Source organism: Triticum aestivum, chromosome 6B (assembly GCF_018294505.1).
Source record: "Triticum aestivum cultivar Chinese Spring chromosome 6B, IWGSC CS RefSeq v2.1, whole genome shotgun sequence".
Taxonomy (NCBI): domain Eukaryota; kingdom Viridiplantae; phylum Streptophyta; class Magnoliopsida; order Poales; family Poaceae; genus Triticum; species Triticum aestivum.
The window spans coordinates 564577004-564591729 of record NC_057810.1 but is presented as its reverse complement, the minus strand read 5'-3'; the positions used below and the strand labels follow the sequence as shown (position 1 = coordinate 564591729).

Genomic DNA, 14726 nt, shown 5'->3' with positions numbered 1-14726 from the left:
TACCGAGAACGAAGACGGGGGAAGGGAGGGGGAGGCGGGCGGCCATGCGCGGAGGAACTCACCCTTCGGAAGCGGAGGCGGGCGATGGGATGGGGTGGTGGCTCTTCCCGGCTCGGCGGCTCCGCTCCTTCCGGTCTTGCGGTGAGAGAGAGGAGGGGGTGGCCAGGCGCTGCGGGGCGGGGGAATATATGCGAGGGGGCTAGGGTTTGCGGGATGCGGGCCTCTTTATCTTCGCCCGCCCCTCCCTCCCGTGGAGGTGGAGCGTAGCGGGTCGGGTCCTTCTCGCGGGCCGTTACGGCGCGGCGTGCTCGGCTGGCGGGTGACAGCGGGAGGGAGGGATCCCGGCCATTTCCCGTGCGTACCCGCGGCGCGGGGCGGGTGCGGGATCTGGGCCGTCGATCGGTCCACGGTTGGTGGATCGTCGGCGGTGGGCCGCGCGGGTGGCGGCGTCCCTGGCGGTGGGGGCAGGTTCGTCGCATGCCGGGTCTTTCGATTCGTTCCATTCTGCTGATCCGCTGCGGGCGGGCGCGCACCGCACAGCGGCTTTCGCGAATGGGAGGGGGCGCGCCGTGCTGGCGTGCGTGCGGTGTGCCGTGGTTGGTTGGACGGAGCCCGTTTGTTTGGAGGAAAAATGGATCGTCGACGGAAGCGTCGTGTTTGGACTTTGGGGTGGTCAGATGGGATCGGGCGGGCGCGGAGGCTGGTTGGTTGGGGCCGCGTGGTGTGTTTTTTTGTGTGTGTGTGTGTGAATGGGAAATGCGGAACATGGGCTCGTGCGGTGCGTGCGGAACGTGCAAGTGGGTGGGCTGTGGAAAGAAATTGGAATATCGCCTCTTCTTTTTTCCCTTCTGGGGCCCTTGGATGGACGGATGGATGGTCAGCTAGGCTGCACCAACGTGGCGTAGCTCAATCATAGCATTTGTTTATACGGTGGAGTATATACTACTTTTCTCTTTAGAAGAATGTATAATCGTATGCTTTTCCTCTCTCTGTTTTTTAGATCGGTGTACACGTCGTTCTGGTGCGAGTCTCGACCGTCCATTCTTCGCTTCAAAGGGCAATTTTGCATGACGGGCGGGGTGGCTGGTGTCCAAGTCGTCGTTGCAAAATACGTGCTCGTTCCGTGTTTCGGCGGCTAATCTATGGTGTTTGACCGCTAATACGCACCCAAACTATTATAAATACAAATGGTGTCGGTGTCCTTGGATCGTTTGAAGTCCTATAAGGGCGTCTCTGGCGTTGACCCTAAAAACGGACATGGCATCCGTCCGTGCATGGTGACACGAGAGCTGAACGATTTAACCGTGCTCGCATCCATTTCAATATAAATTTGATAACTCGGACAAATTTCATCAAACAAAACGGAATCCACTAAGTTCGGACATAATTTACATAAAACAAATGTATTTCGTTCGTTTAACTAAAACAAAATTTTAAAAAAACTAGGAGGTTAACTTGTAGCAGACGATAAAATCATACACGTGGTGGTCGCACCGTCGTCGTTGTCCGTATCGTCGTTGTCGTGATTGAAGTAATCCTTTTCGGCGACGGAAGGATGCGGGGGCTCGGCAGCCTTTCTTAGGGACACAATGAACGAGGCTTACTCATCTATTATCAACTATAGATTGAAATATAACTGCCTCCAGAAGTTTTAATATTTTATTTCTTACCACTTCCTTCATCATAGGATTAAAACGGCGTTGATGGTCAAAAACAGGTTTAGCATATGGCTTCATATTAATTTTATGTCGGCTAATGCCCTTGAGATTATCGAGAGTATATCCAATTGAAGCATGATGTTTCCTTAGAGTTTTACTAATCTCTTTTCTTCATGCACTGAAAGGTTAGAATTGATCATAATAGGATATCATTTTTCATTAAAATAAGTAATTTCAATGTATCAGGGAGGTTTTCATGGGATAAACTTTACGGGGTGGAGAATCTCCCAAATTTCAACAGGCAAATTATTTTAATTCCCGAAAGACACAAGTTTAGGTTCTTACTTTTCTCAAAATAAAATCATTGTAAGGGTAGCATTCCCCTAGAAAATTGTATTAATACAGAACATAGTTGAGAAGCTTGTACTCAAAATCTAGATATGGTACGCCTTTCTCTTCTCCTATAAAGCTATGGTACGCCTTTGGCGTACCCTCGAAAAAAAAATCTAGATGAATATATTTCTCATCACGAGTCAGTTGACAATATTCAAATGATAAGAAAATTATATATCATTTCTTTCTTGCCTGATCTGATACGACTCTAGGGATGTTGGCTTCATTATTATGTCAAGGTTTCAAGTTTCGTAAGAATCTTTACATCTTTTCGGTTGTATAGGAAAGAAACCCAACGTAAATTCATGCAAACTTCAGCTCAAGATAATCTATATGGCAAATCTTGTTTCTGAATTCTCTACACTCTATTTTGCTAATTTTCTGAAGAAGGAAAGCATGTGAGCCCGTGTGCTGAAAAATCTGCATACTATATATATATATATATATATATATATATATATATTTGATTATGTTAGTAATATAACTTTTTAACTTCAAGTACATTATGCAGATCTCATAGGTTCTTGCGGTTTTCATCAAAAAAATATCATATATCAAATATAGATTACTTGACGTTGACTGCTATTGTTCCCACTGATATAACAAACATAAATCCACTGTTGCCGGTCTATGCATCCCACAACCACGCTATAAATAAGTTGTTCTGGCTATCTTCTCTTATATTTGGTCCTACTGCATGTAGTAGAAGGATAGGCATTGGCAATGGTTCTTTTATGTCTAGAAACAAAAGGTAGGTTTATTTCTTGATCAAGGTTGTTTCCAATACTCAACAAAAGATTCTTCGAAGCCCTTCCAAGTGGTTTATCATGCAAAGTACTCTCTACTACCGACTCAAGAGGACAAGAATTTGCAAAAGCAAATAATCATCACGACAACAGTTGTCATTGACTATAATTAAGCATGTCGATAGAAAACGTGGAAGTGAAAAAGGGTAAATACTAAAAATTCTTGACCTTGTTATCTCAAAAAAGAATTCTTGAGTGCATATATTTGTGCTAACAAAGTGGACACATGACTGTTTAAAAATCATCTTAGTTCCTCATGACAACATAATAGCAAAAATACCATGTGTTATTCTCACATACATAGTTAACCACTACAAAAGAAGACACATCTGTGGCATTATGGCCCGGACGAAAACTTTTTCCGCCATGCATGTGACACTTCCATGATGATAATTTGCTTGAAATGCATCTTCGAGATTCTCCCAAGTACCAATGGAGTCATCGGGCAAGTTGTTAAGCCAATGCCATGTCGACCCTTTGAGTTTCAACAACAGCATTTGATGTCACGGAGGTCATCGCCTCCAACTATGTGGACGTGCATGAGGAAATCCTCGATCCATACGGCTGGATCCGTTGTTCCATCACATTGCTCAATGTTAATTGGTTTAAACTCGTCTGGGAACTGATGTTGCATTACCTCATCAGTAAAGCACATGGGGTGGGCACCTCCTCGGATCCAAGTTGTGGCATGTCGGATGTCCGATATTGTCATGGTCCAATCACGTGTATAATTACGTGTCTCACCATGTTTGGCTAACCAAGCCAGGTATCCCGCATGTCCTGCACGTAGGTGAGGGAGTCCTGGATTAAGGGGTCCTGGGACAGCCGGACTATATACTTTGGCCGGACTGTTGGACTATGAAGATACGAGATAGAAGACATTGTCCCGTGTCCGGATGGAACTCTCCTTTGCGTGGAAGGCAAGCTTGGCGATTCGGATATGTAGATTCCTTTCTCTGTAACCGACTTTGTATAACCCTAGCCCCCTTCGGTGTCTATATAAACCGGAGGGTTAAGACTTCTAGGGTTTAACCACAACAATCATAATCTCATAGGCTAGACTTCTAGGGTTTAGCAATTACGATCTCGTGGTAGATCAACTCTTGTAATACTCATTGCTACCTCTTGAGCATCCGTTGGTTTTTCCCTTTAAGAGGAAAGGGTGATGCAGCAAAGTAGCGTAAGTATTTTCTCAGTTTTTGAGAACCAAGGTATCAATCCAGCAGGAGGCTCCTCAAAAGTCCCACGCACCTACACAAACAAACAAGAACCTCGCAAGCAACGCGATAAAGGGGTTGTCAATCCCTTCATAGAAACTTGCAAAAGTGAGATCAGATAGAGATAATAAGTAGATTGAAACGATGCTGCATCTACTACTATTACTCTACACATCGACCGACTCCTGCCTGCATCTAGAGTATTAAGTTCATAAGAACAGAGTAACGCATTAAGAAAGATGACATGATGTAGAGGGATAAACTCATGCAATATGATATAAACCCCATCTTTTTATCCTTGATGGCAACAATACAATACGTGCCTTGCTGCCCCTGCTGTCACTGGGAAAGGACACCGCAAGATTGAACCCAAAGCTAAGCACTTCTCCCATTGCAAGAAAGATCAATTTAGTAGGCCAAACCAAATTGATAATTCAAAGAGACTTGCAAAGATAACCAATCATACATAAAAGAATTCAGAGGAGATTCAAATATTTTTCATAGATAAACTTGATCATAAACCCACAATTCATTGGATCTCGACAAACACACCGCAAAAAGAGTTACATCGAATAGATCTCCAAGAAGATCGAGGAGAACTTGGTATTGAGATTCAAAGAGAGAGAATAAGCCATCTAGCTAATAACTATGGAGCCGAAGGTCTGCGGTAAACTACTCACAACTCATCGGAGAGGCCTTGGAGATGATGTAGAGGCCCTCCATGGTCGATTCCCCCTCTGGTGGAGCGTCGGCGAAGGCTCCAAGATGGGATCTCGAGGATACAGAAGGTTGCGGCGGTGGAATTAGGTTTTCATGGTGCTCCTAGGTGTTTTCAGGGTACGGGAGTATATATAGGCGAAGGAAGTACGTCGGTGGAGCATCGAGGGGCCCACGAGGGTGGGGGCGCGCCCACCCCTAGGGGGCACGCCGGGCACCCTCGTGGATGCCTAGTTTGTTGCTTGATGTCCACTCCAAGTCTCCTGGTTTGCGTTTGTTCCAAAAAGATCGCTCCCGAAGGTTTCATCCCGTTTAGACTCCGTTTGATATTCCTTTTCTTCGAAACACTAAAATAGGCAAAAAAAACAGCAATTCGGGTTGGGCCTCCGGTTAGTAGGTTAGTCCCAGAAATAATATAAAAGTGTAAAGCAAAGCCCATAAACATCCAAAACAGGTAATATAATAGCATGGAACAATCAAAAATTATAGATACATTGGAGACGTATCAAGCATCCCCAAGCTTAATTCCTGCTCTTCCTCGAGTAGGTAAATGATAAAAACATAATTTTTGATGTGGAATGCTACCTAGCATAATTCTCAATGTAATTTTCTTTATTGTGGCATGAATGTTCAGATCCAAATGATTCAAAATAAAAGTTCATATTGACATGATAAACAATAATACTTCAAGCATACTTAACAAAGCAATCATGTCTTCTCAAAATAACATGGCTAAAGAAAGTTATCCCTACAAAATCATATAGTCTGGCTATGCTCTATCTTCATCACACAAAGTATTTAATCATGCACAACCCCGATGACAAGCCAAGCAATTGTTTCATACTTTAGTATTCTCAATTTTTTTCAACTTTCACGCAATACATGAGCGTGAGCCATGGACATATCACTATATGTGGAATAGAATGGTGATTGTGGAGAAGACAAAAATGGAGAAGATAGTCTCACATCAACTAGGCGTATCAACGGGCTTTGGAGATGCCCATTAATAAATATCAATGTGAGTGAGTAGGGATTGCCATGCAACGGATGCACTAGAGCTATAAATGTATGAAAGCTCAATAAAAGAAACTAAGTGGGTGTGCATCCAACTTGCTTGCTCACGAAGACCTAGGGCGTTTTGAGGAAGCCCATCATTGGAATATACAAGCCAAGTTCTATAATGAAAAATTCCCACTAGTATATGAAAGTGACAACATAGGAGACTCTCTATCATGAAGATCATGGTGCTACTTTGAAGCACAAGTGTGGTAAAAGGATAGTAGCATTGTCCCTTCTCTCTTTTTTCTCTCATTTTTTATTTTTTTATTTGGCCTTTCTCTTTTTTTTGCCTTTCTCTCTCTCTCTTTTTTAAAGTCCAAAGTCTCATCCCGACTTGTGGGGGAATCATAGTCTCCATCATCCTTTCCTTGCTTTGGGACAATGCTCTAATAATGAAGATCATCACACTTTTATTTACTTACAACTCAAGATTACAACTTGATACTTAGAACAAGATATGACTCTATATGAATGCCTCCGGCGGTGTACCGGGATATGCAATGAATCAAGAGTGGCATGTATGGAAATTATGAAGGTGGCTTAGCCACAAATACGATGTCAACTACATGATCATGCAAGAGCAATATGACAATGATGATGCATGTCATAATAAATGGAATGGTGGAAAGTTGCATGGCAATATATCTCGGAATGGCTATGGAAATGCCATAATAGGTAGGTATGGTGTCTGTTTTAAGGAAGGTATATGGTGGGTGTATGGTACCGGCGAAAGTTGCGTGGCATAAGAGAGGATAGCAATGGTGGAAGGGTGAGAGTGTGTATAATCCATGAACTCAACATTAGTCATAAAGAACTCATATACTTATTGCAAAAATCTACAAGCCATTGAAAACAAAGTATTACGCGCATGCTCCTAGGGGGATAGATTGGTAGGAAAAGACCATCGCTTGTCCCCGACCGCCACTCATAAGTAAGACAATCAACAAATAAATTATGCTCCAACTTCATCACAAAGCGGTTCACCATACGTGCATGCTACGAGAATCATAAACTTCAATACAAGTATTCCTCAGATTCATAATTACCCCACTAGCATGACTCTAATATCACCATCCTCATATCTCAAAACAATTATCAAGCATCAAATTGATCATAGCATTCAATTCACTCTCTATGATGGTTTTTATTATACCCAACTTGGATGCCCATCATTCTAGGACCAATTTTATAACCATAGCAAATACCATGTTGTTCTAAAAGACTCTCAAAATAATATAAGTGAAGCATGAGAGATTAACAATTTCTACAAAATTAAACCACCGCCGTGCTCTAAAAGGTATAAGTGAAGCACTAGAGCAAAAATTATCTAGCTCAAAAGATATAAGTGAAGCACATAGAGTATTCTAATAAATTCCAAATCATGTGGGTTTATACCAAAAGGTGTGTACATCAAGGATTATTGTGGTAATCTAAAAAGCAAAGACTCATATCATACAAGACGCTCCAAGCAAAACACATATCATGTGGTGAATAAAAATATAGCTCCAAGTAAAGTTACCGATAAATGAAGACGAAAGAGGGGATGCCTTCCGGGGCATCCCCAAGCTTAGGCTTTTTATTATCCTTGAATATCTTGGGGTGCCATGGGCATCCCCAAGCTTAGGCTCTTGCCACTCCTTATTCCATAGTCCATCAATCCTTTACCAAAAACTTGAAAACTTCACAACACAAAACTCAACAGGAAATGTCATAAGCTCTGTTAGTGCAAGAAAGAAAAAACACCACATAAGGTACTGTAATGAACTCATTATTTATTTATATTGGTGTTAAACCTACTGCATTCCAACTTCTCTATGGTTCATACCCCCTGATACTAGCCATAGATGCATCAAAATAAGCAAACAACACACGAAAAACAGAATCTATCAAAAACAAAACAGTCTGTAGCAATCTGTAACTTAGGAATACTTCTGGAACTCTAAAAATCCTACCAAAATAGGAAGTCCTGGGCAATTTGTCTATTGATCTACAACAAAAAGAATCAACGCAAAAGCACGTTTCTTGATTTATTAAAATTATTCTTGTGCGTTCAAAAGTTTCTGTTTTTCAGCAGAATCAAATTAACTATCACCGTACACTACAAAAAAAGACACATCCGTGACATTTTGGGCCGAACGAGAACAAAATCTGTCATACATATGACACTTCTATGACGATAATTGTGACAAAACCCGGTATCATCATAGATGTGGTGGGCTCCTACTTCTATGACAAAAAATCATGACAGAAAATGGGCTTTTCGTCCTGGGCGGGCCGGAGACGCAGCTGCATGACATTCTTTGGGCCGTCCATGACGGAAAAAACCGTGGTAGAAGCGAGGGGGAGAAAAATTTCGGGGAGTTGCCGGTTACGGTGGGAGGTCGGGGGCGGAGCGATGCACGTTTCTCTTGTACGTACGCACGTGTGTGCGAGGCGTTGGCTCTAACTGAAGCCGAGCGAGGCGTTGGGATCTAACTGAACCCGAGCGATTGCACTGCAGGCTACGCGTTACTGAACCCGAGCGATCGATCGATGGCTGTTAACTTAACCCAATGGAGCGATTCCTTCGCTACTGCTGCTAACTGAAGCCGATCGATGCTGCCTTTGGGATGAACAGTGAGCGTTGCGGGGGGGTTTGGATGAACAGTGAGCGATGGCGTTGCCTCTGGATGAACATGAACCCATGGTGTGGAGGGTTGGATGAACAGTAGACAGTGGAGGGGTGGCCGTGGAGGGGTGGTTGAACAAGACCCCGTGGTGTGGAGGGATGGATGAACAGTAGACGGTGGAGGGGTGCCCGTGGAGGGGTGGTTGAACAGTAGCCGGTGGAGTAGTGCGCGGTGGAGGCTGGATGAACAGGAGCCCGTGGAGGCTGGAGGAGGTCGACGGTAGCCCGTGGAGGCTGGAGGAGGTCGACGGTGGAGATGAACAGTATCCCGTGGAGTCCCATTTTGCGGTATGCCACACCCCTCCCCCCTCCCCCCGTTTCGACCATAGCGCTCCAACACAAGTCCGTTTCGTCTGTTTTGCGGTACGCCACACCCCTCCCGATCAACAGGACCCCCGTTCGACCGTAGGAGGTCCGTTTCGTCCGTTTTACGGTACGCCACACCCCTCCCGATCAACAGGACCCCCGTTTCGACCGTAGGAGGTCCGTTTCCTCCGTTTTGCGGTACGCCAGGCCCCTCCCGATCAACAGGACCCCGTTTCGAACGTGGTCGGTCGAACACAAGGCTGTTTCCTCCGTTGTGCGGTATGCCAGGCCTCGTTTCCATCGCCTGTTCCGTCCAAGCCCTCCCGATGAACACGACCACACATTCCGTTCCGACCCAGCCGATTGGCTCCCCATGAACACGACGACGACGTTGTTTCTCCGTTCCGACCCAGCCATGTACGTATGCGCGAGTAAGCGTTTGAGACCCTGCCCGTATGTACGTGCGTGGCTGTATTTTCTTTCTTGCACCCTCGCTGCTGTACATACATGTACATGCTACGTGCGCGCCTCTACTACGACACATGCGCGCCTTTACATCGACCAGTATGTACGTACACGTTCGCGACCAGAATGACAATGCTACGTACGCTTCAACCAGGTGGGTCCCGGCTGTCAGGCACTTCCTTGCGTGCGAAGATGTAGCTGGTGGGTCCCAGTAGTCAGGGGGCGAACCGGTTTTTTTTGCCCGGACACACTTCTTTGCGTGCGAAGGTGTAGCTGGTGGGTCCCAGCAGTCAGGGAGAAAACGTTTTTTCACAAAATATGGTGTCCCGTTCGGTGGGTCCCCGCTGTCAGGTGGAGGAATAATTATTTTGCGTGTAATAAGGAGGCACTACCTTGCTGCGGTCGTGGACCCAGCTGTCAGCCTCTCCACGTACAGTCCATGTCCGATGGAAGCCGTTCCTTGACCATGTTGACCACGCCGCGCCGAGAGCACCAGGGCAGTGGACGACGGCGAGGCCTAGGAAGGGGAGGACGCGGAGCCGAGGAAGACGTGGCAGTGGATGCCCACGCATAGAGGAGTACGAGGGTTCACTGGTTCGCTGCGGTGTGAGGCTGTCATCGTCGCAGAATAACAGGGGGTGTGGGTGAGTAGAGGGATGGCCTGGCTAGCAGTGGAAGTAGTAGGGGGCGGTGAGGCCTCCGCCGCATCGCAGACGGCCACGGGAGGCAGGAGCACGAGGCACGACCGGCGCTGGTTTGGGCGGCTGGAGCAAGAAGACCAGAGGTTGAAGAAGCACTACAGCCGTTGGATGGACATCGTACGGTCACTGGAGCTAGAATCGTGCATATTGACTAAGTTGACAAAGCCCTCCGACCCCGTCAACTTAGTAGGCCCACAAGTCAGCCTGCCACTATACTGGGTCCCAGCTAACAGGGGGAGTATTCATTTTTTTTGTGCGTAATAAGGAGGCACTTCCTTGCGTGCGAAGATATAGCTGGTGGGTCTGAGCTGTCAACGGTGGTAACGTTTTTTTCGCGAAATACTGAGGCCCTTTCGGTGGGTCCCTGATGTCAGGTGGAGGAATTATTATTTTGCGCGTAATAAGGAGGCATTTCCTTGCGAGCGGCCGTGGACCCAGCGGTCGGCCTCTCAACGTACAGTCCACTTCAGATGCATGTCGGTCATTGACCACGTTGACCAGGCCGTGCCGAGAGCACCAGGGCGGTGGACGACGGCGAGGCCTAGGAAGGGAACGACACGGAGGCAGGGAAGACTCCGCAGTTGTTTCCCATGTGGAGGGGAATACGACTGAACGAGGGTTTACTGGTTCGTCTGCCATCGCCGGAGAATAACAACAGGTGTGGGTGAGTAGAGGGATGGCTAGGCCAGCGATGGGAGTACGGTGGGGCGGTGAGGCCTGCGCGGCAGCATAGCCGGCCGCGAGAAGGAGGGAGCAGGCAGTCCCACCGGTGCTTGTTTGAGCGGCTGGAGCAGGAAGAGCAGAGATTGAAGAAGCACGACGGCCGTTGGATGGCCATCCAACAGTCACTGCTTGTGCGTCAACCTTTTTTTAGGAAAGCCTCAAATCTGTGGAAAACAGCATACATCCCATCTGCCATTATTTTTAATAATTTACAGCCCATTTGCTAATTCTTAAGGTTTTTTTTGGAGCCCATATTCTTTTTGTTAGCATTACAACCCATATTGTGGCCACGGTTAAAAACTTATACGAAATTTTGCATATTTCGGTGCGGTCCGAACTATTTTTAATCCCGAAATTTCGACTCACATTCAAACTGATTTTAAAAATAAATGTATATCAATATAAAATCCAACAAATTCTCCACGTATAAAAATTAATGTAATTTAAAATCTCGAAATGAAAAAAAAGATATTTGAAACTAACTACCGGTTTGATGTGTTTTAAAAATGTACAACCCATTTCTCATTACTGATGGGCCATTTTCTCGGCCAGCCGAATGAAAGCTCTCTTCGTCTTGAAAGATTTACAGCCCAACAGGCCTGACAAAGCGACTTACTTGGCAAATCACAAAAAAACTGGGCCGTGGTCATGGACCCAGCTGTCAGCCTCTACACGTACAGTACTCTCCCGATGGAATGTCGTTGACCACATTGACCATGCCGCGCCGAGAGCACCAAGGCGGTGGACGGCGGCGAGGCCTAGGAAGGGGACAACGTGGAGATGGGGAAGACGCGGCAGTGGATGCCCACGCGGAGAGGAGTACCAGGGTTCACTGGTTCGGCTGCGGTGTGAGGCTGCCGTCGCCGCAGGGCCTGGCTAGCGGTGGGAGTAGTAGGGGGCGATGATGCCTCAACGGCAGCACAGCCGGCCACTGGAGGCAGGAGCAGGCGGTCTCCCCGGCGCTGGTTTGGGCAGCTGGTGCAAGAAGAGCAACGATTGAAGAAGCAGCAGGACCGTTCGATTCAAATCCAACAGTTACTGCTGCTAGAATCGTTTGTTGACTAAGTTGACAAGCCCTGCGTACGCGTCAACGTAGTAGGCCCACAGGTCAGCCTCCCAACCGGTGCGCCCCAGATGTTAGTGGGAGGAATTATTTTTTCCCGTAATAAGGAGGCAGTTGATTCCGTGCGGCCAGACCAGCGAAGGGAGTAGGGTGGGCCGGGGAAGCCTGCGCGGCATCACAGCGGGCCACAAGAGGAGGGAGCAGGCAGTCCAGCCGGCGCTAGTTTAGGTGGCTGGAGCAGGAAGATCAGAGATTGAAGAAGCACGGCGGCTAGAATCGTGTATTCACTGACAAAGCCTTGCATAAACAAGCCAGCCTCGAAATCTGTGGCGTGTACAACCCATTTGCTATTATTTTTATAATTTTTACTCATTTTCTAATTCATATGGAATTTATTGCAGCCCGTTTTCCATTTTTAGAATTGCCGGCCATTTTCTGGTCAGTACCAGGGTAAAAAAAATAACTAAATATGTGGGAAATTTTTGCTGGGGAACGAAATATTCTTAATCCAAAAATTAATAGCCATACTAAAACAAATTTAAAAATAAGTTAATACTATGTCATGTTAAATCCAATGAAATACGTATAAGATATCAGTGAAGAACAAAATTCAAAAAAAAACTAATATTCCATTTGCTCGTCTTGAAAGATTTGCAGCCCAGTAATTCGGAGAAAACAAATAGGCCTAGCTTGGGTATTCTTCAAAAATAAATACTAGGCTGCCTATTTTCCCAAAGAACTGGTGCATGAGCATTTAGCTTTATTTATTTATTTACTTATTTATGTTTAGGGGACCATGAGCATGTACCTGGGCCGGATTCATGTGAGAGCGTCCCTTCTAGTTAATTATGGGCTTCTCTATTGGGCCTTCATCAGTGGGCTGCATGTTATCAACAAGTGGAAAATGTGTTCCGTACGAAAAAAAGTATGAGCTACGTACGGTACGGGGCACTAAAGGATCGAACCGTGCAACGACTTCCAAAACATTGTGTTTGTCGTTCTAACAACACATTTATATTCAACCAACAAACGAAATATACTACTGATTGTACATTGAAAACAGCAGCAGCAGCAACCAGGGCTGGGGGTGCAACAGAAGCAGTAAGCAGGCTAGAAGAGTGAAGACGCAGCTCTCTCTTCCAAACCAAACATCAGCCATCATTACAAAAGGGCTACCAAAAAAGAACAAGTGTATGCATCAAACTAAATAAAGATCCTACTACACCAAGTGTACGCATCTAACTAACTGGCTCAGTTAGACGTTACTATTTATTAAGCTGTGGAGATTGGCTGACGACTTGAATCAGATGGGTGTATGTCGGCGTTCTGGGAACGGGGGTCCCCAGACTTGCCTGCCTGCGGCCTGCGGCGTGACTCAAGGGGCGGCCCAGCATGGCCCATCTTCATCAACATGAGCTCAGGACCCTCGCGAGGGGCCAAGCCTCGCGGGGCGGACGACAGGAGGCTTCCTCAGGCACGGCCTCGTCAGGCTGGCTCGCGAGGAGGCGGAGAGATCTAGGCGGGGTACCTCGCGAGGTGCCCATGACGCAAGCCATGACGACCAAGGGCGCCAGGCGGGCGCCAACCCGCACAGTGTCCTTTTTCCCTCTTTGGTGCAAAGGGAGCAAGCGCAGGCGAGAGCATCAAGCAAAGGAATCCATTTCGATGCAACAAGACCAAGACCAGCAGAACGGCAGGATGGAGGTCATCGTGGAGCCCGAGCCGGCGTCACCGCCAGAGCCTTTGGCAGGCGAGGACCAACTTTAGTCAGGATAAGTGTACTAGATGTTCCCCTTCAAAATGGCCAATTGTTGGCGCCCTTCCCGCTCAATATTTGGGAAGAGGCCCAGGGCCTTTGCCTATAAATAGGACTAGCCACCCACAAGGTAGGGCATCTAGAAATCAATCGAATCCTCACCTAGAAACCAGTAGAGAGAGTGATTGAACTCCCCTTAGCAGTTCATCGCACCTGCCAAGAACAGACCCTCGCGAGGTTGTTCTCCCTTGTACTGTTCATCATCAGCCCAAGAGGCAATCCACCACACCACACACTGGAGTAGGGTATTACACCACAATGGTGGCCTGAACTAGTATAAACTATGCGTCTCTTGTGTTGTTTCTTTGATTGCTTAGTTCATAGCAAGGCGGTGAGGTGCAGGTAGGCAGAGGGACAAATCTCCGCGCGCACCCCAGTGTTCGAATCTAGAGGGTCTGCCGGAACCCGAAACCTGACATTTGGCACGCCAGGTAGGGGTGCGCCGGAATTTGTCTTCCACCGCCATGTTCTTCACCGACCATCGCGTCCATGTCAGACGCTCGTCGGGCCAGCGCCAAGCGCCGAGCCGCTCTCGCTTCCCGCGTCGCCTAGACGGCCCCCGTCGGTGGCCACCCCCGCCGTTCCCTGTCGCCCGCCGTCAACGCCGCCACCGGCCCGGTGGGGAACGAGCAACAGGCATCGTCCCAGCATCCATCCATGAGGCGAGACGGCCGCACTGCCACTCCCTCGCTGGCCCTGGCCGGTTCTTCGCCCCGCGTGCCCCGCGCGGCCATGGAGGCTCGAGCTGCGCTCATCGCGGCAAACGAGCTCCTGCGCTACCGCCCGGTCGACGACGTCTACGAAGAATGGCTCGACCGCGTCGCTGAGCTCGTCCGCGTCGCAGGGGGCTCCCCCGCGTCGTCCTTCTCGCTGCACTGCGCCCCGCCCTGCGCGGGCAATGAAGCCCCGGGGGCGCCTCAGCCGCCTCCCCCTTAAGAGGGCGCCCTGGCCCCAAGGCGTGTGGCCCCTGGACTGAACCCACCCCGTCCGGCGCCAGCGCAGCAAAAGCGGAGCTGCCAAGAGGTTCCTCGCCCCCAAGAAGCTGCCCAAGTGCTCCCTGCCCCGGTCCGTCGCGACCACGCTCCTGCTCCGGCATGCCAAGACCCCGCGTTGCTCCCAGCTGTAGTGCATGGG

The 14726-nt window shown here is 47.8% G+C and overlaps 1 protein-coding gene across 1 annotated transcript in view; it reads right to left on the bottom strand.

The window, feature by feature from the left end:
* Positions 1 to 309, bottom strand: part of LOC123138023 (ADP,ATP carrier protein 1, mitochondrial-like) — a 3504-nt gene extending 3195 nt beyond the window's left edge. The window contains exon 1 of the mRNA XM_044557914.1: positions 63 to 309. The gene's annotated coding sequence lies outside the window, so the exon portion shown is untranslated. The remainder of the gene's footprint in view (positions 1 to 62) is intronic.
* Between the last annotated feature and the right edge of the window lie 14417 nt (positions 310 to 14726).